The sequence below is a fragment of the Simochromis diagramma genome, unplaced genomic scaffold (genome assembly GCF_900408965.1).
Source record: "Simochromis diagramma unplaced genomic scaffold, fSimDia1.1 OVJJ01000308.1, whole genome shotgun sequence".
In the NCBI taxonomy this organism is placed as follows: Eukaryota; Metazoa; Chordata; class Actinopteri; order Cichliformes; family Cichlidae; genus Simochromis; species Simochromis diagramma.
In genome coordinates this window covers 790,410-816,369 of record NW_024386785.1, presented here as the reverse complement: position 1 = coordinate 816,369, position 25,960 = coordinate 790,410, and the positions used below count along the sequence as shown (strand labels likewise).

The following is a 25,960-nucleotide window of genomic DNA, read 5'->3' as shown; positions in this document are numbered from 1 at the left end:
TTTGTGAGAAACGTTCTCACCGGTGGCCTGCTGGAGGTCATTTTGTAGCTCTGGAAGTGCTCATTGTTCCTCCTTGCACAAAGGAGCAGATACTGGTCCTCCTGATGGATTAAGGGCTTTCCACAGCCCTGTCCAACTCTCCTAGAGTAACTGTCTGTCTCCTGGAATCTCCTCCATGCTCCTGAGACTGTGCCACAGCAAACCTTGTGGTAATGGGTGAAATCCTGGAGGAGTTGGACTACCTGTGCAAGGTCCAAGTATCGCTTCATGCTACCAGTAGTGACGCTGACCCTAGCCAAATGCTAAACTAGTAAAATACAGAAAAGATGAAGAGGGAAAAATGTCGGTGGCTGTCAGCTGTAAAACCATTCCTGTTTTTGGGGTTGTGTCATTGTTGCTCCTCTGTTGTTAGTTTCATTAATGCCAAAGCAGATGAAACTGATTAACAACCCTCTGACCACATCAATATAACTGGCGGTTTAACTGACCTGATGCTAAACTCTGATTAAAAAGTGTTGCAGTGTAGAACACTGACAGATGAGGACTGGTCAAATACGTTTCATCGCTCCGAAAAGAACAGAGCTGGAGACAAAGCAGTTATTTTAAGGCTGACCACTGTTACACATTATAGAACTGTCCAGCAGTGCAGTCTTATTAGTCAGACACAGTAACATGAATAAGAACAATTAAAAGGTTTTTCTTTTCTTTCTTCGTGAAACCAGATGATTCGCCCCCTGCTGGTCACGGAAAAGGAAGGCACTTCATCCATCCTTTATATCCAGTCTATGACCTTCACTAAGACGTTTTTTAAAACTTAGTTTTTGGCTGAAACGTGTTTTATAAATCAAGTTGTGAAAAAAGCGTGGTGTAAGCAGACTGATGTAGGTGTGCGGATGGATACATCAGATACAGTTTCCTCTGATTATCGTCGCGGATGGGAGGTGAAACATAAACTTAAAGAAGTCCAGACGCTTTTCTTTGCAAACTCCTTAGACTACGATGACCTGGGTGACTGAGAACCTTCACAGACACGTCGCGTTGTGAAACATGAAGGGACCTCCTGCTGGAGTCGGGCGAGGGCGTGCGCATGCCCGCCGCATGGTGCTGGCGTCGTGAGCGCGCCTCGTGCTGCTGCTGCTGCTGCTGATGGAGCTTCACTGAGCACAGAGAGTGGCCGCCGTGTCGAGGAGGAGGATGAAGAGTGATGAACAGAGTGTCGACCCTACATGACTGATCGGATCGCTGCACGCGCGAGGCGACCGTCGGCGTCATCAATCGGCGCGCAGAGTCCAGCTGATGTGAGGCTGAGCGCGAGCCGCAGCGGGAGACAATCAGCTGAGCGGCACCTGGACGTTGTGACGGAGGAGCTGCAGGTAAAGGGTCAGGCCAGCAGGTAGGAGCTCTGTCACCCGCCTGCGCACACGGCCCCGGCTGGCTCCCCGCCGCTCCGCCAGACTCCATTCAAAAAATCGCTGTTTTTAGTCTGCATGTCTGCGGGCTGCAGCCGAGCTGCACGAGGCGGTGCCGCGAGTCCACCGAGCCTCTCTTTAACAAATCGGGTCACAGTTCAGAGGGCGGCGGCGGGAGGAAGGCTGGGCCGGGCTCGGAGGTGTGCTCTGCAGCTGTGCCGGGTTTTTCCGCAGAGACAGAAAAATCCTGAGTGAGGCTGATTTTAACACCGAAGCTGCTGCGATGATGAGATCTGACAGCAGTGTTGTTGTTGTGGCTGCGCGTCACACCCAGCGCCACGTGCTGCCGCCGCTGCTGCTCCTGCGCGCGATGTTACATATCGGTTTGTAATTATTTATTAATAATTATCTAATGAAAGGTTGGAGGCTTTTCCCAGTTTTCCTGCTCAGGATCATAAAACACTGACTTGACGGACAGACCCAGGGTATAGTGTGTGTGTGTGTGTGTGTGTGTGTGTGTGTGTGTGTGTGTGTGTGTGTGTGTGTGTCTGAATGTGTGTGTGTGTGGTGTGTGTGTGTGTGTGTGTGTGTGAGAGAGAGAGAGAGAGAGAGAGAGAAACAGTGTGTGTAGGTGTGTGTGTGTGTGTCTCTGTGTGTGTGTGTGTGGTATATGCATGATTGTACATATATGTCGGGGTTCATCTCCTGTTTTCTCTTGAAACCAGTCCCTGTCTTAAACATGCATTCTCGCGAATAGGGGGCGAGTGGGGGGCGACTTACCTGGTTTCAATGGAATAGAAGTCTATGAGAAAACTTCTCCACTTCCTACCTGATCTACGAGCCCAGCAAACACATTCTTGATGAGTTTATTGGCTGTATCACTAGCTTTAGGTCTTAATAAATAAAACATGATATTTGTTTTGTAAATTACAGCCCCTGAAAGGAGCTGGATGTGCTTTAAGCCAGGATTGGGCAGCTCTTGTATTTTCTCCAGGGAGGACATAAAGACAAAATCATGATAGGGCCTCGCTTTGAATATCTAAATTAAAAGGTGACACACGCAAAAAACCTGAATTACTCCAAAAGTTATTTTAGTTAACTAAAACTAAATTAAAAAATAATTCTGAAGAAAATATCTTTAGTTTTATTATTTGTTACTTTGGTAAAATCTGTTATCTGCCATATATGTCTACAATACTGAGAGTCAGCTGCCATAGCTCTGCAATAAATACAGTAATAATTCAAACAGAACTATATCATAAAATGTGCAAAATAAGAAAAAGTTATGAAAGCTTTAAAATAAATTTTTACGGAGTACAAAGTGCAACATTTGCATCTGAAATATAATGAAGTTGCAGCAGAAACCGTCCTAACACAGAAATACTTAGAAGTACATGAAAACTGCACCTCTGTAAAGTACTTTCTCCTTCATGCTCTCATCCAATGGCGTTACCAGTACTCTCTACAGTACTGCAGGTGGGCGGAGCCCCCACGGCTGTGATGGCGGTAGAACCATTATTTTGACCTCCTTCTTTCTTTTCCCTTATTTTTCCTCCCTCGGATGTGCTCCCTGTGCAGTCGCTTTGGGACACACGCACGCACGCACACACACACACACACACACACACACACACACACACACACACACACACACACACACACACACACACACACACACACAGCTATTCTTGCTGTCCTGCCTTGTGTGAGGCTCAAAATGAGCCTTCGGGGAGCCACTGTAAGCAGGGCTGGTCCACATATAGACACAAATACTGGTTTGTCTGCCTGAACACAAATCTGTGCATCCTGAGGATGAACAAAAATGTCACCAAACTGAAGGAAAACCAAAGTCATGTCAGTTAGACGTCCTGGTGTGTTCCTGGTTTGTTCAGAGTATAAATTAAAACCAAATCGACCAATCAGAGAGGAGGTAGATCCGTGCTGCAGATATTTTTTCCCAGACTCTTTATTAACTTTTATTACAAACAAGCAAAGAAACAGTGTCCTGCTTCAGTGTTGATGTAAAACTGAGATCAGAAGTCCAGCAATGAGTTCAGGAGCAGCTCGGTGACTTCATTCAGCCGATGTGAGGAAAAAACTCAATGAGTGTGTTGAAGCAGATTAATTTAATCTGAGGAGATTTTCTCACATTAACTCAAGCGGCTCAGAAGTGGATTAGACTCCTCCTGAAGCTTAGGCACGAGCTGAAGCCCACAATGAAACAAAAACCAGAGTGAAGAAGAAAGCCTGACCTTAACACAACTGACATGCTGAGGCACGACCTGGAGAGCTCTGTTCAATTAACACATCCTAGAAATGTCGATAAACTGAAAGGAACAAATCAAAGTTTTCAGTAAACTCTAACAGAGGCTGTAGCTGCTAATGGAGCTTTATTCCTTTTAAAAAACTGTGTGTTTATTCAGCTACAAGCTGCAACCTCCACATCAGAAACATGAACTGCAGTTCCTCGAGCAACACATGAGGCTAGCTCTAAAAGCAAATAACTCCCCATATACTGTATATAAAAGATGGACGTAGCCACCTTTGAATTACCATTAGTTCTGGAATCCGGATTTTGAAACCTCAGTGTTACTGGTTGAGATCATGTTGGTCTTTTAGGGCAGGAAGTTACCATATTTACACCACAGGGTGGAGTGAAGCTATTAGCTAAAACTAGTTAGCTTAATTAGCAAGCTGCGTCAACAAACTGTACGCGTACGATGCAGAGATAACCGTTAATTAGTTCTAATTAACCAAAAATGAAGCATAAATGCTTTGGATGAACTGTGCCACACAGCAGGACACTATGTTTGTACAATAAATGCATTAAAACTGCAGTGAACAGGCTCCATGCAGCACCTCCAGCTAGCTGCAATATAGCTATGTGAACAGTGATTAGCCATGCTCCCTAGCTTAATTACACAAGTGTATGAGAGGTAAAGAAAAAAATTACACCTCTTAGAGTTGTTATAATGGGGGAAACTATTCAAATCACTGTACTGGGCCTTGATACTTTCTGCTGTTAGCACCACATAACAGGGACATGCATGTTAACATTACTGCATATACATCCAGCGCATGTAGGACTTCTAGCCTCAGCTAATGTGTAGACCTCGTCTCTGCTTCTGCCTTTAAGACACAAAATGTCAGTGAAACAAGCAAACAAACAGTAACGGAGACAACAAAGACAAAAACCGGCCTGCATGATCACGCAGCACTCCGCCCTGTTGTCCTGATTTTGTCATCACTATGGGCTCCGATGCTGAGGCATCAACATGTTGAGTCCACTCACAGGCGGCGTGACAGTGGCTGTGTTCAGCTTTTACAGATGACAGTAGATCACATTTTGAGTAATCAGTGGGGAAATCCTGGTGATTCCAGCTGGCTCACTACACGTTTACGAGTTTGCAGATTGACTGTGACACCGAGTAAGCGACTTTATCTTGTTTCGCGGATGGAAAAGCGTTGCAGCAGTGTAGTGTTGTGTAGAAGTGTTGGTAGCAGGCTGAGATGTGTGCAGGACGCTTATTTCTGAGAGCAGGATGATGGGAGCTGAGGGGGACAGACTTGTTGTTTTGCTGCAGGAGCAGATGGATGTTTGTGTGTATGTGTGTGTGGTAATCGTTGGTGTGTGTTTCCTGGAGTTTGAACTCTCTTCTTCTGCTGTTTGTCTGTTTCTGTGCTCGCTCCATAAAGCAAATTAAAACTGAGAGAGAGAGAGAGAGAGAGAGGAGGATTAGAGGATTTAACATGTTGGTCAGAGCTGAACATTAAATCTGATGAATTCAGATTTTTCTCTCAGACTCACAGCCCATGTTTACTGTATTAATGAGGACCTTCAGGCTGCACGTGGAGCCGGTCCTGCAGAACACCAAGTCTGAGTCTGATCACTCTGACGGGGGTTTGCACCTGCACAGAGGTCGGTGTGTCCACGTTCGAGTCCGGTTAGGGTCAGCTGAACCAGCCTTCAGCTGTGTGCTTGTTTTAGAAGAGCCTTGAAGCTTCTGCTGGAGACAGTCAGCAGAAAGCAGGCAGCTCGAGGCTTCTGCGTTTGTTTTTCACCAACAAGAAGCTGTCAGAGCAAAGTGATGCAGAGACTTTGCAGCATAGAGCCATAGAATAAAATTTCACCCGATTCTTTTTCTTCTTTATATATTTTGCTTTTCCTCTTTCTTAATTTTTTTTGTGGCTTCTTTCAAACTTTCTTTTGCATGTTTGTTCCTGTTTCCTTGATTTTTCTATTTTTCTTATTTTATTGATTTTTCTTTGTATACTTTGCTTTTTAATTTCTTTACACTTGTTTTTTTCTTTTCGTTTTGCTGTTTTGCTCCTTTTTTCACTACTTTTCACTCTTTCTTTCCTCCTCTCTCTCTGTTTTAGTAAAGCAGCTTATTCCGTTTCAGGCTCATGGCGGCATCGAGGGAGCCGAGGCACTCAGGCTCCTCTCTCTCTCTCTCTCTAGTAGCCTCCTTCAGCTCCTCTTAGGGGATCCCCTGCCACTCCCGGCTCAGCTGCAAGTGTAATCCCTCCTGAGAGTCCTAAATCAGCCGCGGGCACCCCGCGCAGTTGGCTGGAGAGAGTTATACTTGTGGTTTTATTCTTTCAGTCATTACCCAAAGTTCATGAACATGGGTCAGTGTGGAACATGAGCTGACATGACTCGCCTAACTGAGCTTCCTTTACCTTCTCTTTATTTGACCTTTAACCTTTTTAACCTGTTTAAAGTTCCTTTGTGATGCTTTGCGGTCGTTTCTGTGTGAACTGATATGTTGCTCAGAGAGATTCAATAAGATGGCCTTAGTTTATTTAAACAGGAAGTGATGTCAGATCCTCTGCTTCCTGTCCTTCCAGATGTCACCAATTCACTTGGACACCACAGATGTTTCAGATGCATAAAGCATATAGTCATGTAGAAGAGTGGTCCCCAATCCCAGGCCAGTCAGTGAGTCGTTTGGTACCAGGCCGCGAGAGTTGAGGCTCAGGGTGTGAAATTGATGGTTTTCAGGGTTTTTACCATTTTTACAGTTAACTCGGTTTCCCTGGGTCTTTTCCTGTGTGTTATGAATAAATCTCCTTTTTTTGGTGCCTGTACTGGTTTTATTTTGTTGTATTTATCCGCGACACCTTAAACGCCGGTCCATGAAAATATTGTCGGACATAAACTGGTCTGTGGCGCAAAAAAGGTTGGGGACCGCTGATGTAGAACATCTGCAAACATCTGGTTTGAGATTAAATGCTGTTTCGTTGATTACATTATTGATTATAATGCAAGGACACGCGGGGAGAAAGGAGCAAATGATGCAGAAGGTTACGGTGATAGGCGGGGATACGGAAACACTCATCAGCTGATCGAAGGTGCATGTAGTGTGAAAAGTGAAGGTCACGTGGAAGCGCATTGAACCTGCCTTCTTTCCGACGACCAGCAGGGGGCGACTTGTCTGGTTGTAAAAAGAAGTTTGATTGTATTGAAGTCCATGCAAAAAAGACCCTGCAGCTTCCCTGGTCTCTTTGAACTCAGTAAATTCTTTTGGTCTAGTTTATGGTCCAAGTCGCTTGTTTCAACTCTTATTTATTACGACACGAGGTTTGTGCTCTAAATTATGGTCCTCATTAATCCCAAGAAAGACAATAAGGTTTGGTATGCTTTAGGGTCAGCCGCAATGAGAGTGCAGCATTAATCACGTCCACAGTAAAAGCTGAGAAAAATTTTCAGCTTGAGGTTTTGAAGTCATGACTGTGCCTGTGTTTGTTTCTTATATTCAGTTTGTGCAGAGTGAATGTGTGCTGCAGAGTGAATGTGTGCTGCAGAGTGATGGGTGACAAGTAAACTGCTCTGAATGCGATCAGGACTTCACAAACCAGAAGTCCTCGGCTCTTACTGAGCGTTCTGCAGGTGTGATGGTATTCATCTCTTTGCCGTTGCTCCTTCTTCGATCCCCAGCTCACGCCTTCATCGCTGTCAGACGCAGGCAGCAGTGAAGAACATTTCTCAGGCTTCATGTTTGTATCTGTGGCTGTTTTCCGTTTTCCTCTCTCACATGCAGATTCTCTTGTCTTGTCTCACGCATGGTCAGAGTAGAGGTTCTTCCTGTGTGTGGTTCTGTCTTACCTGCACTGTTCTCACATGGGCAAATATCAGATGTGTTAAAGGCAGTTTAATATCTGATCATATGTCAGGTAGTCTCTAGAAGAGGTCAGGGCTGCAGTGCATGTGTGAGCCAAGAGGGGCAAGAGTTAGACCCCGTGTTTGCCCAGAAAGGTGCAGGTTTCAGTGAAGCACTCGCTTTACTACGCTGTCATTTCAACGCGTCCCCCAATTATTAATTTTAGTTGTTTCCATGTGTTTATTTTAGATTAGCATGTAGCATGTGTGAGCCAGACGGGAAGCAGAAGTTTGTCCTCCATGCTGTCCTGAAAGATGCAATAAAGCTAATTCAAACTGGATGAGCGTGTTGACAGATGGAGAGAAGAGCAGCGCCTCTTCTCCTCACTAGCCCAATTAGATTTAGCTAAACTTTGCCTTCACCAGTATCTTTAAGTTTCTGGCAGGCAACATCTTCTACTACTACACCCACTCATGAGGACATCACCGTCATTTATCCTTAAACCCTGCCAATGTTCCAGGTGTCAAAAATACCAATAAGACCCAGTGACAGTGCTGACAGACTCCACACTCAAGTCCTGTTAGGATCAGCAGAGCTCAGCCTTTCCCAAAGCTTCAGCAAGATTTAAAGAGCCTTCAAGCTTCAAGGAAACACCGTGGTGAGTCTGGTTCTCCCGGGAGCAGATGATGCAGGTTTAAAATCAAAATATTTTGGGTCAAAATGAACAGAAAGTTAATTCAGGAAGATTCAGGGCAGCAGTGCATGTGTGAGAGCAGCTTGGAGGGGCAGGAGTTTGTCCCTGAGTTTGTCAGCTTCAGCACCGAGCCCACGCGCGCTCCGGCAGTTCAATAAAGGTTGTTCAAACCGGATGACAGTGCTGACAGATGGAGAGAAAAGCAGCGGCACTGAGACGGCTCTGCTGGCTTCAGTTCAACACGAAGATGTCTCAGATTTTATTGGATTTGTTTTATAGATCCGAGTCTTTTCTCGCTGACGGGAAGCAGCGTTTGGTGCAGGAATGTTTTTTTGGGAAAACAGACGCCGGATGGGATGATTTCATCCCGACAGAAACCGTCTCCTCCGTGTTTCCTTTGTCTCTCCTGTTGAACTGATCGGTGAATTGTGTGCGCACAGCGCTCTAGTTAACGCCGTCGTGTCCCTGCCTGTATCAGCATTAAAGCCATGTGATGATCTCAGAGAGCGAGGAGGTTTGGATGCTGCTCGGCTTTGTGAAGGACGCGTCCCGCAGCTCAGCCCGGCCCTCACAGAGACACAACAACACACGCGCCCTCCAGAGAATACACACATGTAGTATTGATGAAGCTGGTGCCTCTGTGCCTTTGAGCCAAACACACACTGATTCACACACTCAGCACCTGTGTGTGTGTTTCTTACAGTGCGTGTGTTTGTGTGTGTGTGTCGAGGATGAATGTAGGTCACGCTGCTGATTCTCTGCACAGCAACAATGCACAAAATCCCAACTCTGAATACTCGCAGTGGATTGGTTGAGAGATCCAGCCAGGCAGCCAATAACCTTTCAACCCCCAGGCACTGTCTGTGTGTGTGTGTTTCTGTGTGTGTGTGTGTGGACAAATTTCAGTTTAAAAACCGTGGTAGTGAGGACACCTCTGCCTGACGGGGTCAGACCTTTTTAAAGACTCTTTTCAGATTCAGAGTAAGTGTCCTGGTTTTATCCGCTGAACGATACAGCGTGGCGTTCAGGTGATATCGCAGTGACATCGCACATACAGCAGCTCAGAGGGCGGAGCCACGGATTGACACAGAAGACCACTTACAACTCCCCGAGACCCCTGCTGTGACACACGTCCAATCAGAGAGCTCAGCCTCTGTCTCTGTGCTGCTGCTGGTGAGGTTACAGGTTGACCTGAAAGTAACACAATCACAGGTCCTGGATCAGTTTTTCAGTTTCTTGGGTCAAACGTGCTCGGAGGACGGCCTCAGATACTTTTTCTTTATCATCACAAGTTATATATCTCTTCAGTTCAAGCTCTGTAGCAAAAAAAAGAAACAGAGATTTTATGTCTCCTAGAAAACCCGAACATATTTGGTGAAGTTTGGGTTTAGTCATTGCTAACTTGTCTCGCTTGTACAACTCATCACTGCTTCAGTTTACTGAATTCTCCGAACACAATAAAGCAGTGTATGCACAGCGTCAATGTCACCCTGCCGTGACTGCCTGATGCTGACCGAGGCCGGGTGGGCTGTTGGCAGGCTGCGTGTCCCAGCTGCTCCTGCAGACTTGCATGGACCAGGAGCACCACCTCTGAGCTGATTACTCGTGGTGCAAATCTGACTCGACAGAGATGAAATGCTCCAAGCTGTATTTGTGCCATTCTTGCAGCAGCACCCCGCCCTGCGGCCCTGTCAGAAGGACGGTGCAGGCGTTCGTAGATCAGAAGCATATTAAATCTCTTCCTTGGCCAGTGTGAACGCCTGGGACTCTCCCGGTCAGCATGTTCATTCCAGCAATTCCTCAACTACAGATCTGGACAGTTACATTTTTTCATTGCATACTTCATATTTAGCATCCTGTTTATACACATATTATAGTGTTGGTCTATAAAATCCAAGCTAAGCTAATTAAATCTGCAGCATGCTGGTCCGGTGGTTAGCGCTAGCACCTCACACCACGAAGGTCCTGAGTTCGAATCCAGGCTGGACTTTTTTTGCATGCAGATTCTTTTCTGTGAACTCTGGCGTCCTCCTGGAGTTCAAAGACGTGCATGGCGTTAGGTTCATTTGTGATTCTAAATTGAACATTGGCGTGAACAGCGACCTGTCTGCGGGATGTACCCGGCTTCTCAATCTATGATAGCTGTGATAGGCTTATCTCTGCTGTAACATTGGACATTTTAACCTGGGACCCTAAGACAACTTATTTGGTTTTGGAGTCTGCCTCAAGCGGCCAAAGGCGGAACTGCAGTTTTTGGTATTCGGGCATTAGCTACTAAAGGGGGGGCTAGATGGGTCCAAACCAATTACTCCAAATATCTATACTATTGATACCAACGCTGGTATTGATATTGGATTGATAGTAGTGAGATATGATCGATATTTTGTTTCTATCTTTGAAGTTCAGATGTAGCCACTGAATTGTGTTAAATAAATATAAATAAAATAAAATATACCTCAAACATACACTATGAAAAATGGAATTTGGAGAAAATTAGTTTTATAAAATCACACTTTTATCTATTCTGATATCAGAGCAGATTCATCTGAAGAAACAAAAACAACACACACACTGAAGTACACTGGTCTGCTGTTTTATCTGCAGTTTCATGTCTCATCTAAACATCAGCTGTTTGAAGTTCTCTCTCTCTCTCTCTCTGCGTCAGAGTCTCTCGCCCGCTCTTATTTTCTACCCCCGGCGGTGTCAGACACAACAAAACAGAGACCCTTGTGGGGAAAAAAGATGAGGGTCGCGTCCTGTCACCAGTGTGCAGTGTGTGTGCATTTCCAGCAGGGGGCAGCGGCTGCCTCACCTCGCCCTCTCTGACCCCAGTTAGTGCAGGGAGCCTCAGGTGTGTTATGGGAAATGTAGTACTACGATGACCTGCATGACTGAGAACCTTCACAGACAGAAATGTAGCGCTCAAAGCAAATGAGGTCCATCTGCTTCATGCAGGAGACACTAAAGCTGTGCAAAGAGTTTATAAATAAAAATGCTTTTAAATACCAAAAACCACAGAGTGACACTGATTACAGCATTTCTACAGTTAGTGTGAGGTCACGGCTCCTCCTTCCCACAGCATCTGCATGTGTGCCCTCTGTACCCTCTGTGTGAATCCAGTTTCTCATCCACGTTCTGTATTTAGACGCTCAAAGTATTTGAAATCTCCGCAGTGAAGCCGGTGTTTATCTCTCTCTGTCTCTGTGTTTAATGAATACTCTCTCTGCTCCTGAATTAGAAGCCGGCTCTCAGCAGCTGCCCTGATTGGTCGGTGCCAAATTCCACTGTGTTGATTCTCCAATGGACCAACTTAACCACAGCTCCCCATAAACCGCCTTTATCCAACAGTGTCATCTGACTTTTCCTGTTAGAAACATGCTCAGTTCAACTTTGACAGACCGTCGAAAAGCAATAATACAATTCAGTGTAACGCTTAAGATTCTTCTACAGGAAGCAAAAAGTTGCTTACTTGTTTTTATCTCATCATTAACAGCAATAAAAAGCATCAGGTTAGAGTGGCAGGGGTGTTAATATTGGGGAGGGAAAAAATAATTTTGTGGTTAAAGTCAAGAAAAATCAGTAGAAAACCGTCTAATGTCAGTCAGTGGTGTTCTTCACTCTCAGTGGTAGTTGCTTAAGTTGCTGACCTGAAAGTTAAGATGTTTATCTCAAGTCCCGCCCACTTTGTGTTGTTATTTCACCAACAGTTGCTTAAAGTGGCAAAATATTGTTTACTTTCTCACTGCCATGTTGCACCGAATCACCTCCATTGTGCTAGTTAGTCAACATCAGCTAGCTTAGCTCTGTCAGCCACACTATAAACAGAGTTTACTAAGAGTGTGGCTAAACTATCTCTGACTGTTTGGCTCAACAAAGCAACATGTGATTTCCCAGCAGGGGTGAAGGGGATTGGCCACCTCTGGTCCACATGAGCCTAGATCTGCTAAATTATTTTGATCCCTGGGGGGACTAAAGATGTACCCCCAGTCCTGGTTTTTAGAGCTGCTTGAAACAGTCTACAGAGCAAAGAACAGTTAAGGGCCCCTTTATACCCACCGAGTGGTGAACAGCACCTTACGACAAAGGTTATTCCAAAGTGACGCCATATTCACTGAAATAAGAGACTTAGAGCTTTTTATTGTCATTGTCATTATTTGTATCTTAATTGCCCCTTGGGGATAAATAAAGTGTCTCTGATTCTGATTGTGCAGTTTCTTGCACAGCAAATTTGGGTAAAAACTCGAGGAAAAAGGGGGCTCCCATACCGGGAGTCAAACCCAGGCCGCCTGGGTTAAAACCAGGAATCCTAACCGCTAGACCATATGGGACAAGCTGCAGTTTGTACAACAATACTTGCCAACACTTATTTGTTGTGTGAGATATTTTCTAAGCGGTGACACCTAACATCCAGGAGAATCTAACGGCAAACGAGATGATACTGGGAAATCATCTGATTTGTCATTAAGCCACTAAGCACCAGTGTTTCAGTGTGAAAACTACTGTCAACCAAACAAAAGAGAAATTGACTCACTTCGAGAATCAGTAGACTTACAAAAAATCCTGGACATACTTGTGCTGCGTGACTTGCCTGATTGGTGACATCGAATTCCCTCCAAAGGTGAGATCTACAGCTTCTTCTTGTTGGGCTGACAGAGAGGAGCAGACGCACTCCTCTATGAACGAATGAATCCTAAATAAGCAAATGAAAAGTCCAAATAATCTATTAATAAGGTGCCGATTTACAAGCACAAATCCAGCCAGTTCATTTCAATAATCACCAATAATCTACCACAAGCAGCTCAGATTTGTTAGTTAAAAAACAAAAAGGCCTGATGAAGGAGCAAGAAACTAAAATAACGTAATATAAACATGTTTTCTCTCTGAAAGCTTCAATCAATGGGAGGTAGCTGAAGGAGAACCAGTTGGTTCTGTTAGAAGTGCTAACCATTCTGATATTAAAATGCACTGTGGGTTTTTCATAAAGGTTTCCTGATTAAAAGCAAGTCTGCCATAAAAACCTGAAATCTGTGTTTAACAGCTGACCCGAGACTTTTTACTGCAGGACTCTGAACGAGTTAGCGTGTTATTAGTACAGCTCCACGTGTGTAAATGTAGCTCTGGTTTTCTTTTTCTCCTGCATGCTGTGTGAGGCGGCGGATATTTACTCAAGTCAAAGGGAAGAATCCCTCACAGCCACCTGTGGGCAACACACGAGGAGAGCTGACACAGATTCAGACGTCATTTTAACAGGTTTAAGTCATGATAATTGCTGCATTTGGACAGACATGTCAATATGTTATGTAACAGACCAGTGCTAGAGCAGATTTATGATGTTGCAGAGCCCTGTGTGTGTGTGTGTGTGTGTGTGTGTGTGTGTGTGTGTGTGTGTGTGTGTGTGTGTGTGTGTGTGCGTGTGTGTGTGTGTGTGTGTGCACTGCTAAGTAGAGACTCTGCAGTTCTCATTATGGACCGATCTCTGTGAATCACCCTGTAAACATCAAACTTGCTGTGAGTAATAAGTAATAAGTATTCATGGCACATGTGCAGTTACTGGGGAACTAATTGTTTATTAAAACCTAACAAAAGTCATTTCACAAAGATGGCTGTTAATCTGTTTCTTAAGATTTTGCTGTTTTTTAGCAGCTGTTAATCTTGTTAGTGAACGTTAAAGCATCAACTGCTGGCCTGAAACAGCTGAAGCATGTTTTTCCAATCAGTGTTAACTCTGCACCACCGTCCTTCACTTTTAGATTTCAGCCTGCTGTAGAATCACGTTTGATCGTTTGATAAAGCCTTTGACATGTTTCATGTTTTTTTAATCAGGCAGCTTGAGTGAGATTGAAACCTTCGGGAACAATGAACAGAAAAACAGCAGAAGAACACAATAACCAGAGAGGTCATAAAAAACAGATGCAAATATCATTAAAATCATTTAATTAATCTCCTTGAACTCCAGGGGGAGTGCAGATCTGCAGTTTGAGGGCGGTAAAAATAAAAGGAGCTGCTTTTCTTCACTTGTGCCGCTGATGCCTTTGCCAAACAAGGAATAGCACACCCACATGTGAGACAAGACGCTGGTGTATGAATGCAGGAAGCAGCGATATCCTCCATCTGTGTGGTGGGTTGTTGTCCCTGATGCTTAAAAGCTGTCAGGTCATTCGATTCAGTACATTTTCCTTCTTCTCTATTTGCCCCATTCATGGAAATATCTCTTCAAAGTCTGATTGCTCCTGATGATATAGAGGTTTTATGCTAAAATCAGGGTTTTCTTATCAATCGACCAGATTGTAAAGTATCAACTAGCAGGTGGCTTCAAAGCAGGACTGCAGAACAAACACACAGTAGCAATGTGTGTCTTTTATATTTTCTGTGATCCAGGAAGATTAATGTAAAAAGAAATCATGCCTTGTATGGATGTTATGAAGGCAAAAATTATCCATAGACGGCAAAATGTTTTTTGCAGTAGGATCTAAACTACGGGACTGACTCACTTTTGAGGTCAGCCTCAAGTGGCCGTTACAGGAACTGCAGTTTTTGGCACTTGCAGCTTTACCTTAAGTTATTTGAATTATCTGATAGAGTCTGCTTGCTTTTAATGTGAAGTAAATATCTTTTACATCATTTACTAGCTTGATTTCTTGGCTGGGTGTGAGTTGCTGCACAGACTTGCTGATTCATGGCTTCAGATCTTCTCAGTCTGACAGACAGATTGAAAGTACAGCATCACCTCTCAGCTTTGATGGCTGCTCTTGATGTCATGTTTTACAGTTTAAATACTGGGCAGTACTTCAGTCAGCGACCCTTGTTTGTGGCTGTGCTCATAAATACTTTAACCAGTGTAACCAGTAAGCACAGTAGAGCCAGTTTGTGTGGCTTCTGGGCTGTTTATGTATGAATAATGAGAGTGTGCTGAGGCACCGGCTCCAGACAGGCGCTTGGTGGGAAAAATGGGAAAATCTGTGTATGAGAGAAAAGCCGACCTGCAGAAAGTCTGTAAGTACACATCAGGAGGTTTTTATTTCCCAGAATTCCCTGCTTCTGTCCTGCTGAGCTGGAGAATGTGAGAACAGACAGTTACAGGAGGAGTCTCAGTGTTTGTCTGTCTGAGTGTGTGAATGCCAGTGATTTATGTGTTTGTGTGTGCCTTTTGTTCTGCTAATGTTGGTGGGGGTGGGCACAGCGTTATCAAAACAGCTGGAAGCAAAGAAACAGTTTTCTGATGAGCATCAGCTCTTTGTCTTTTAATTCAATAAAAAAGTCTCACACATGTCCAGCAATCAATACACAAAATAGGATTTCATCACATGAAGAAATTGTAGAAAAATGTAAAAATAAAGTAACAATTTGACAAAGAAGTTCAAATTTTATTTATTTACTTTTTTAAATAAAATAAATCTTTTTTATTTGTCATCATCACAGCTTTTTTTTTTTAGGATCTTCACACTTGTAGTTATTTAATTTTTTATGTAATTAAAGTTAAGTTTTATGTAATTATATTTTTTCACCATAATTTTTCAACATTTATAATATAAAGTATCAATGAAAATGACATAAATTTTCATATTACTTTTATTTTTAATGAAAGATTTTTTTTCTCATGAGCGTTTTACATAAATAAACCTGAACATAGAAAAGATTAATAAAAAAATAAACTGTCCAAATGTCAGTAATAGATTTTATATTTTACATTGATTAAGTTTTTATTGACACATCTGTTAATTTCTGATGTTTCTGTGTTTCTGGGGCAGAAATCGATCTTTGAGTTTTGGCAGATCTCACAATCTCAAAATACAGTCCTCCAGCTTCCCGTCTTTAATGAAAATAGACCCACATTAGAATCAGAAAACCTTCATGTGGCAGAAAAGAAACCTTCAATCTGCTGCACTTTATCAGGATGTTGCCACTTTCAAAATAAGAGCAGCAGGACAGAGTCAGGAACAGCAGGAGAAAAAATGGAGCTCGTATGAGAATAAAATAAATGTAACGTGAACAAATGTTTTTATTTCTTTTTATTTATATCATTTATTTTGTCTAAAGATAACAGACAACTTACCAAACAACCAACTTTAACTTGTATCTTTAGGCACTTACTGGCGGTCTGACTCGTATAAAATTATATTTTTGTAACAACAAGGTGACTCCAAACAGCTATTAGCTGAAAACTTTGCAGTGTCCTCAAAAGATTTCAAATCGTCGGCAGTGTGTACAGAGGAGGTCAGCAGAAAATTACAGTCAGAGTTTGAGCCACCATGCAATACCATTTGGAAAGCATCTGAATAGCAACAGCTCCATTTTTCAGCATGTGAGTGATCCGAGACACATCGACAATCAGTCATGGATTGGCCTCACCAGAGCTCAGACATCAACACTACTGAAGCAGTGTGGAGTCATCTGGACAGCAGAACAACAGGCAGACAACATCCAGAGAAGAGCTTTGAATGTCCTTCAAGAAGCCCGGGGAAATAGTTCTTAAAACTACTTAAAGAAAATACAGGAAAGCTGCGTATGAGAGTTCAAGAATAAAGGAATAAATAAATAAATTAAAAAATGCCACATACTTGCTTCAAACTCAGTAGAATTGTACAAACCCTGTTTTAGCTTTACACTGTGCTTTAGTTTATGTTTGGTTATGTTTCAGTAAATCCCCGGGTCTCATTTCAGTAAGATTTTAAGATCCTCCATCATCTCTGCTAAACTTTAAAACACTCAGTGGAAAGTTTAAGATTAGTAACATCAGTAAAACTGATCAACCACCCCAGGCAACAAGGTTTGCACCTGGTGGCGACCGAATTTTTATCTGCCGTTAAATGTGTTAAAACCTTTCTGACAAAACTGGTCACCATTCTTACCATGAGATAAACCAGTGCCCGAAACATCTGAGTCCACATGGAGTCATATTCATGCTGTGTATGAAATTTAAGCGTATTTGTTGTTGATCAGGATTCCCAGAGGGATCCAAACACCCTTCCAATCAAAAGTAGGGTTAAGCTTCAGGATACCTGTCTGCCAGACTGACTCTAGTGGGAGTGGGAGGTATGTTTCATTCAGAACATGCCAATGTAACTGGGAGATGTTTCCCCTGTTCCAGACACCTTAAGCAAGTGTGGTGTTAGCAGGGTTCAGAATTCGGGGTCACCATGTGTGTCATGTAGCCTTCAAATAGTTCCCGTGCTTAGCATACAGCTGGAATGAGTGCTTATGACATATAGACTTGTTTTTAAATTCTTACCTTTTAAAAATACATCTCAAACTTCTGTGCTGCCATAAGGCGCTGCTGCTAGCGTACGTTGGACTTTTATCCGGTCTTAAGTCTGACGTAATTAGCCGCCCAAACTCCGCCTCAGGTCCCAAACGAACACTGCGGCGTCACTGAGAGTTAAAAACTGCCTAAATTTTTTCATCTTTAATAAAATGATCAGTGTGGCTGCTCTACCAGGGGTAACTGTTTAACATCCAGGTATCCATGAAAACAGAATTTATGAAGTTTAACTGAGTTTGAAGTTAGCAGGGAGTTAGCTCGCTAGTTTCCATCTAAAGAGGATATATCACGTTCTCACTGAAAAATTAAAACGTGCAGCTCTGCTATCACTTCCGACATAAATGAAAACAGAAAACTAAAAAGCAGTGACGTTTGTAGGGTTACTGAATTTGGAGTAGCTGGTATATAATGATGTCCTAGCTACACAGCTATGGTTTGCATAATATAAACACATTAGCACAGTGAAGCTGGCGGATGAATGCTAACTTTTTTTCCACTTGATAAAAGTTAACGTGAGGGTTCCCGATGGTTACGGACAAATGCGATCGCATTTGTAAATGGACGCAGTTCATGACGTACGCAGTTCATACGTCATCGCTTAATCGAATTCCCGTGGAGATGTGAAACGACTTCCTTTTGTCGTTTTATTTTGACACGGCAGAGCGGAAGTGGAGGGGTGGTGACAGCGGAGAGCTTGTTGGTGGGACTCAGCTGAGAGTCAGAGAGAGCGAATCAGAGCTCAGAGACGCTGAGAGGAGAAAAGCAGAGTTTAACTGGCAAACGGGCGGGTTGATCCGCGGGACTGAAGCTGTTTTAATTCCCTTTTTCTCGGCTCCTGTTGCGGATGTGCCCGTCCTGAGGACAGCTGGAGCTGGACCACACCTGGTCTGCAAACAGGATGGTTCAGACTCGCAGGTATTTACAGCCTTTTCACCGCTGCTGGTTCGCCTCTGGCCTTACCTTCGTTACTTTCCTGGATGGACTTTCGTGCAGTTAAATAAGTTATGAAGTAAATAACTGATAAAGATGAAGGTCCCGGTATTATAAGAACTTTAACGCCAGAACAAAAGTAGAAAAATCAGAGAATAAAAAAATGTAAAAAGTTAAATGAAAATAAATGTCTGCACTTTCCTTAGAGAAGGTGCTGACTGACTCCCTTTAAACGTCTCAGAACAGCTAATAGATCTCAATAAATTAGCAGATTAATTATTCAGTTGATGCTGAGATTTAGACAAACGTGTTTCCCAGAATAAAATATAGAATACTGATTATCTAAACCCGACATTTAATTAAAAATGTGTGAATGGGTGAATGACTGAATGTAGTGTGAAGCGCTTTGGGGTCCTTAGGGACTAGAAAAGCGCTATACAAATGCAGGCCATTTACCATTTACCATAAAAATTGTGCAAGGAGAACATAAAAAATGTTCTTAATGAAAAAACTGTTCCTTTTCAATCTGATGACGTTTCACACAGCTGGGACAGGAGCAACAGAAGACTGGAGTAAGATTAAAAAAATCTATTTACTTTTTTTTTTTTTTAGATAATTAGGTAACATGATTGGTAAAAAGAGAAGAGTGTCTATTGTGTGGTGGTTTATATGTTCTCCTAACAGGCGAAAGCTCCCCAGTTTGATCCCAGGAGGAGACACCAGTCTCTCGAGGGTCACATTTTATACTGGGTATAAAACGAAACACAGAGTAAGGTGAGGTCCTTCATTAGAACATGTGTAATGAAGCTTCATGAAGGTAACATTTCATAAACTTTGGGGGTTTTATTATCTACTGTTCATGACATTGTTAAAAAACTTCATTGCTGACAGAGACGAAGCTGAAAACCTTTGCTGTGATCTTCAAGCAGCATTACAGACACACACGGTTCTGAAGTGGAAATCAATGCTCGTGCTCAGGAACGAGCCATAAACGATCTGAAGAAACGCCGCTGCCTTCTTTTCATTAACGATGGACGGAGGCAAAGTGAACGCTGTCGCGCTGCCCCATCAAAAACCGGCTGGAAGCAGCTCTGTTATCGGCACAAAGTTCAAAGCCGGCATCCACAAGGATGCAGGTATCACCACATCTGTGAGGGCAACATTAACGCTGAACAATATGTGCAGCTTGTTCAATCTTTTTTTTTTTTTTTTAGAGAAGGTGTTGCTTTTTTCAGTAACACAAAAACCAAACCGCATTCTGCACACGTATGAGGGAAACTGTCCGGCTGCTAAACCGGCCTGCCTGCAGTCCGGACCTGTACCAGCTGGAGGATTATGAAACAAAAAACTGCAACAAAGGAGACCTGAAGTAGAAGAATGGGAGGCATGCAGCGAGCAGTGTCAAAAGGGAGAGGTGATGAATCACAGCGGGGAACTTGTTCCGACTTTACTGGAGCTTGTTCCTGGCACCGAATTAGAAATGGGCAGATTTTTATTTGAAAGTAAAAACGTCCAAGTTTAAACGTTTCCCGTGTCACCTTTATGCAGTAAGAATTGGGCTTTAAAGAGTTTCAAATGAGTGTGTTCTCTTTAATTTACAGAGTCTGATTTTTGTAATCAGGGCTTTAGATACGGTGAACTCAGGGCTCATCAGGTAAAATTAAAAAAAGAGCACATTAAACATGTCGTCTTCTTGACCCTGGAACCAGAGACGAGTGTTGATGGTGAAGATCAAACAGCTCTGATGGACGGGGATCACAGGAAGGAGTCGGTGCGCTGTAAATTTATGACAGATGTGTGATTTTTAGTGGACGTCTGTGGCTGTGACACGGTGTGGAACAAACCTGTGGTCTTTCTGGACTCTCCGTCAGGAGTCAGCTGTATGCAGGTGAACGTGTGGCGGATGTCTGAATTTTAAGCCGGTCCGTGACTGAGCTGTACTCAGACTGCTGGTGACTTTTAGAGGAGAGTTGATGGTTGATGTGTAGGTGGGGTGGACAGAATAGCAGGAACAGACTCGTGTGAACCCGCTGCTGCTGCGAGGACACGATCGGTGAACTCTGGGCAGCGTGATTTATATGTTCGCCGTGTTTCTCTGATTTCCTGCCTGAGTTTGGTGGGATGAATGTAAATGCAGCCGAAGCCGTGGTCACGCAGCACCGATCCGGTACTGGACCGGAGAGGGTCGGAGACGTGGTTCAGTTCCTACTGAGAGTGTTCGTGATAACAGGATTAGTGCTGCTGTGATCTCCTGGTTTAGTGTGAGGGCAGAGAGAGGACACACACGCACAGAGCATCCATCTCTCTCTGCTGAATATTTAAATCCTGTATTTGCATCTCTTTGTCTGCAGCTGCAGCCTTTCATCACCAACTCTCCCGTGTGTGTGTGTGTGTGTGTGTGTGTGTGTGTGCGTTCAGTATGAAGTGCTGAGCCTCTTCTGTGCATTTGATGTGTTAATCTCTCTCATCTTTAAATGTTCGATTTGTTGTTGACTTGTTGGGCTCATGAGCTCCTCTCTGTTTACATCATGTTGCTGTTAGCGGCGAACGTCAGATCCTGATTGGCCCGACGTGTTTCTTCTGGTTCTGGTCTTGCTCTGTGGGCGAGTAAAACTCCACAGCTGTGAGTCTGAGCAGAATCTGGAGGACGAATCCTGGAGCACGTCCAGCATGCTCAGGATATCTTTGCCTTATCTGGCTTCACTTAACCTAAGATCAGCAGTCAGCAATCACATGAAGGCTGTTATCAGCTGGATGTGTCAGCTCAGGGTTTTCAGTCTAACTATCAGCATCTTGTCACAATCACAGGAACAGGTCTGCTGGCAGCGTTTCACAAACAAAGATCAAACTGAAGTATTGGAAAAATATGAATCGGCAGCATGTGAGAGGTGGTTAGTTAAGCTGTAGTTCATTTAATGCTAGAAACAGTAATCAGGTACACTGCTCCTTCATTAATACAAGCCTGCTGCTTGAATAAAGGTTATTATGGTTATTCAGCTGCAGCCTTGTTGGTTTTAAACGATCTGAGAGCAAGTGAAGAATTTTACCTGCAAGATGAACAAATACAAGGTTTAGGTATCCTGTTTTAAGGAAATATGGCAATTATTAGGCTTATAAAACAATGAAATATACTTGGAGTCTTCGTGGTGGGGGAGGTGGGGGGTCACGAGTGAAGGAATAATTTGCTTCTGTGAATCTCTTTTTTTATTGGTTGTCATTCAGGAAAGGCAAAAACCTTTGATCCTCTTACTCCCTGAGCATGGAAGTCTCCAGGATTTTTTTCCAGAGGACTGATTGGCTGGTAGTTTTACACAAGTTATCTCAAGTTCTCAGCTCAGTTAGATCTGCAGCATAATTTCCAATAATTCAACTAAAGTTTTATTTATAGAAGACCCCAACAATCAGACAACCTCTATGAGCAAGCACTTGGCGACAGTAGGAAGGAAAAACTCCCTTTCAACAGGAAGAAAGCTGTGACAGAACCAGGCTCAGGGAGGGGCGGGGCCGTCTGCCACGACCAGCTGAGGGAGGAAGACGGGACGAAATGACAATGATGCGCGCTGATAAGAAGTGAACCAACCATCTATTTTCTTAACCACTTGACCAGTTCATGGTTGCAGAGGTGCTGGAGTGTGTCCCAGCTGTCATTGGACGAAAGGCAGAGCACGTCCTGGACAGAGTGCCAGTCTGATGCACGGCTAAGAAGTGACCCACCTTTGTAACGTTGAAGGCGCAGGTTAAACCTGAGGTTCAGTCCTCACAGTGCAGACCTCTCGGCCCAGACGCATTGAACTGTAGAGATTCATGACTAAAAGTGCACAAAGGCAGAAACCTGTGCATTTTCTGTTTGACTTATAAAGCTTCACGTGTGCTTGGTCCTCTTTTTGTGAATTCCAATCATTTTGGAGTGTTGTGCATGTTCACGAGCATCATTCATGTTTTCACATTTAGCTGTGAATGAATGTCATGTTAGGTCAGCAGCAAAGAAGAAGCACAATATAAAGGCGAGACATTCAGGAAAAATGAGTTTTGGGTAATCTCAGATCTGATGCCACAAGCAGATGAAAAACTACCGAAGGCACAAAATAAATGGAGGCAGCTGTTAAAGCGCCATGACGACGAAGTGTGAATCTATCAAATTAAATCCGTTTAATTACAGTTATTAAATCATTTACAGAAGAAGGTAAGGGTTTAAAAGAAGAGCTGCATCGTTTTTAGTCTTCAGTGCTGAAAATTGGATGTAGCTGTAGTTCTTGTTCTGGATTTCTGAACTTTTAACACAAAAAGCCGTGTTTGTGTGTCGTCTGTGTGCACGCATCCTTCGTATATCCGACCCTGGACTGTGACGTGGGCGAGCGTCGAGGCTCTGAAAGCGTTTGCTCCTCGCAGTGATGATGGAGGCTGTGCTGGTTCAGAGAGATCAGGGCAGGCACTCAGACTGGAAACAGATTGGCCTCAGCGGGCTGTTATCAGATCAGCTGTTCAGGCCTGCAACACCTGAGAGGGGGGAGGGGAGGTGAGAGTGACACCCCAACCCTCCCCCAAAACACACACACAGACAACAAGGTCAAAGACCAGGCTGTGAGTGTGTGAGAGTAGAAAAACAGATGTGAAGCAAACCTCCGGTGACGAGATGCAACAAAACACCAAAGGACGCCGACGGTAAGGAGCGCGTGTCGCCCTCGCAGCACAAACAACCTGTCTCGGAGACTTCACTCCACAGCAGCGCATCGCGGCGCGAGGAGACGGACGAGCTGAAGCCGATCAATCAAGCCGCTGATGGATGAAGGGAGGAGCTGCAGGTCTGGACTCGACCCGGCAGGACTCAAGAATGTAAGAGGCGGAGGAGGGTGGAGGAGGACAGAGAGGAGGGGGAGACCATTTGACAGAGCATTTGGTGTCAGAAAACCCCGTCAGTAAGCTCTGGCTCATCTCCACACTTGTTTGTTTTTCCCTGAGGGAAAAACTCCTTGATTAACGTTAAAGTCCAGATCCAGTGTTTCCCACAGATGTCGATCAGTGCTGCATCTGTGCTTTTATAAAAGTCCCCTCTGTAATGTCATGCAAATAAATACCCGAGCAGTGAAAGCCGTGTTCGAACTCCATGGTTTCGGTGAGATCGGTGTAGTTCGTGCAGCAGATGATTTCATATCTCAGGAAAATTGCTCACAAGTGGATACAGGTACCAAAATTGGTGCACACACCCGTTTTTCACAATAGCTGCCAGCTCGGGCAGGAAAATGTCACGTACAGCTGCTCTTTTTCCCTTTTCAATGATCTTAGTGTCAGATTGTACATTTTTCTTTTTTTCTGTAGTAGTAAAGGCTGTAATTTTGTTTCTCCTCCGTCTCCTGGTGGACTCCTGGCACTCGTAGGGTGGCTGTAGCTCAGGTGGCAGAGCAGGTCAGCCACTAATCAGAAGGTCGGTGGTTCGATCCCAGGCTGCCTCCTGGCTGCATGCCAAATATCCTTGGGCAAGATACTAACCCCGTGTTTGCCTACTGGTGGTGGTCAGAGGGCCCGGTGGCGCCAGTGTCCGGCAGCCTCGCCTCTGTCAGTGCGCCCCAGGGCAGCTGTGGCTACAATGTAGCTTGCCATCACCAGTGTGTGAATGGGTGAATGACTGAATGTAGTGTGAAGCGCTTTGGGGTCCTTAGGGACTAGAAAAGCGCTATACAAATGCAGGCCATTTACCATTTACTCGTCCCTGCATGCCTGACTCACCAATGGCTCCAAGAAGCAGTCTGAAAATACTGAAATAACTTCAGCGTCCGTACACGGTCAACAAATGAAGCTTTACTGCAACAAATGAAGCTTTACTGCAAATTAGTTCTTGTTTTATTGTCCTCCTGGGCAGCTGGGTCAGTAGATGTGTTTTACTGGTCACAACAAAAGCCAGTTTAACGTTTTATGAACATCCTGCATCATCCACCCTGACCTCCTCCCTACACTGACTCTTTGCTCTACAGGAAGCTTTCCAAAGAAACAGGACGTCAAACCATCTGCTGCAATCTTCCTTACACAGTTTCAACATCTGTGTGAAGAAGACGGTGATAATGCTATAAGCTCCGCCTCTCTGATCCTCGCCATTTCTACACAAACTTGAATTTTATCCTCCGCTGCTGGATACTCTGGCGTGAATCACACCAGTGTTACCAACCATTTCAGCTGTTCCCAGTCAGTCCTTCCCATCCCCCCCCAATTTCCCCTTTTTTTTTTTTCATCACTCATTTCCTTCTTCCTGTTTCCTGTTGGGCTCCACTTCCTGTTCTCAGGGCTGTGCTGTCGGAGGACATCTCGTTCTCCTCCAGTTGGAGGGTAAAAGTGCTCAGAGGTTTCAGACTCCTTGTTGTTTTGTGATTAAGTAACACTTGTTGTTTTCTTCGTGTCTGCTTTCCTCTGTTGGGCTGGAACATTTCCAGGATGGGAAGTGATGTCGTGCTGTGGTTTTATAAGATTTTCTGTAGTATTGAATCCCTGTTAGGAGGCAAACGGACAGGAGATGATCAAATCTGAACAGATCTAAAGCTAGAAAAACTACCTTTTGCTCCGGTCTTGATTGAGCATCTGTTATAACAGATGCTCAAACAGGCAGGTAGATGTTGCATGAGAGAGGCTGTATGTGCACAACGCAGTCCTGTAAACACTACAGAAAGACATCTGCAGTGTGGATTCTCAGAGATCCATGAACCTATTTGTGCTTTTTACTAAATATTGTTAGGTTTGCTGTTCAGGTTCCTCGAGGAAACGTTTGCAAGCTCCGGACGTGCAGTCTGCCACTGACGGCATTTAAAATGTAAAACCTCTTTATTCTTACAAAGAGGCTTGCATGGTGTGTTTTTATCCTCTGTGGGCTTTTGAACTAATTAGGTTTAAAGGCAGTGACGCTGTCGTCAGTCAGTGTTGCACATGTGGTTGGATTAGAAAAAACTGTTGATGAATGTTGACTAAAACCAGAGGAACAGCTGGAGACGGTTAAAGTTTACATGTAAAAATGTTACAAAAGCTCAGAGCCTGTTTCCATCGCGCTGTGACTTTGCTGCTGTCTGATGATGCAGATGTTTCTCGGTTTCACTCCTCCAACCAGCAGGAAGAGATCAAACACCTGCTCCCAGCCAATCACAAGGCAGGATACTACTTAAGCTCTCACTCTCTCTTTTTTAAAATTTGGATTTTCAAAGGTCCAGATAATATTTCTCCAGACAGACACGCAGAGGTCACACGAGCTTCAAACATCTGTCGCCTGACCACGCTGTCACTGTAAATGGGCTTCGTGTGTTTTGGTCTTTCTCTGTTTTGGCTACAGACTGACACATAAACCTTTGTGTGTGTGTGTGTTGTGTGTCTGTCTTTTGTCTGAGGCATGTCAGTACTCGCCGTTCTCTCCACATTTTCCCTTTAAACCCAGTAAATCTGGAGCCAGCTCTCTCCGTCTGCAGCTCCAGCACACAAACCTGCGCGTTTAATCACGAAGCTCCACGAGAAAATACTTCATTGTTTCAGATCCATTTAAATCGTATCTCTGCTCATATTGTGCATTTAATCCCAGTTCAGAGACCGACAA

General features: G+C 44.0%; 1 protein-coding gene across 4 annotated transcripts in view; it reads left to right on the top strand.

Moving 5' to 3' along the window:
• Positions 1-1,099: 1,099 nt before the first annotated feature.
• Positions 1,100-25,960, top strand: part of ccdc120a (coiled-coil domain containing 120a) — a 34,558-nt gene continuing 9,697 nt past the window's right edge. For 2 of the 4 annotated variants that reach the window (XM_040022638.1, XM_040022639.1), the window contains exon 1: positions 17,891-18,381. The gene's annotated coding sequence lies outside the window, so the exon portion shown is untranslated. Of the gene's footprint in view, positions 1,394-17,890; positions 18,382-25,960 lie in introns of those variants that run through there. The other 2 variants (XM_040022640.1, XM_040022642.1) reach the window with 2 other exon arrangements.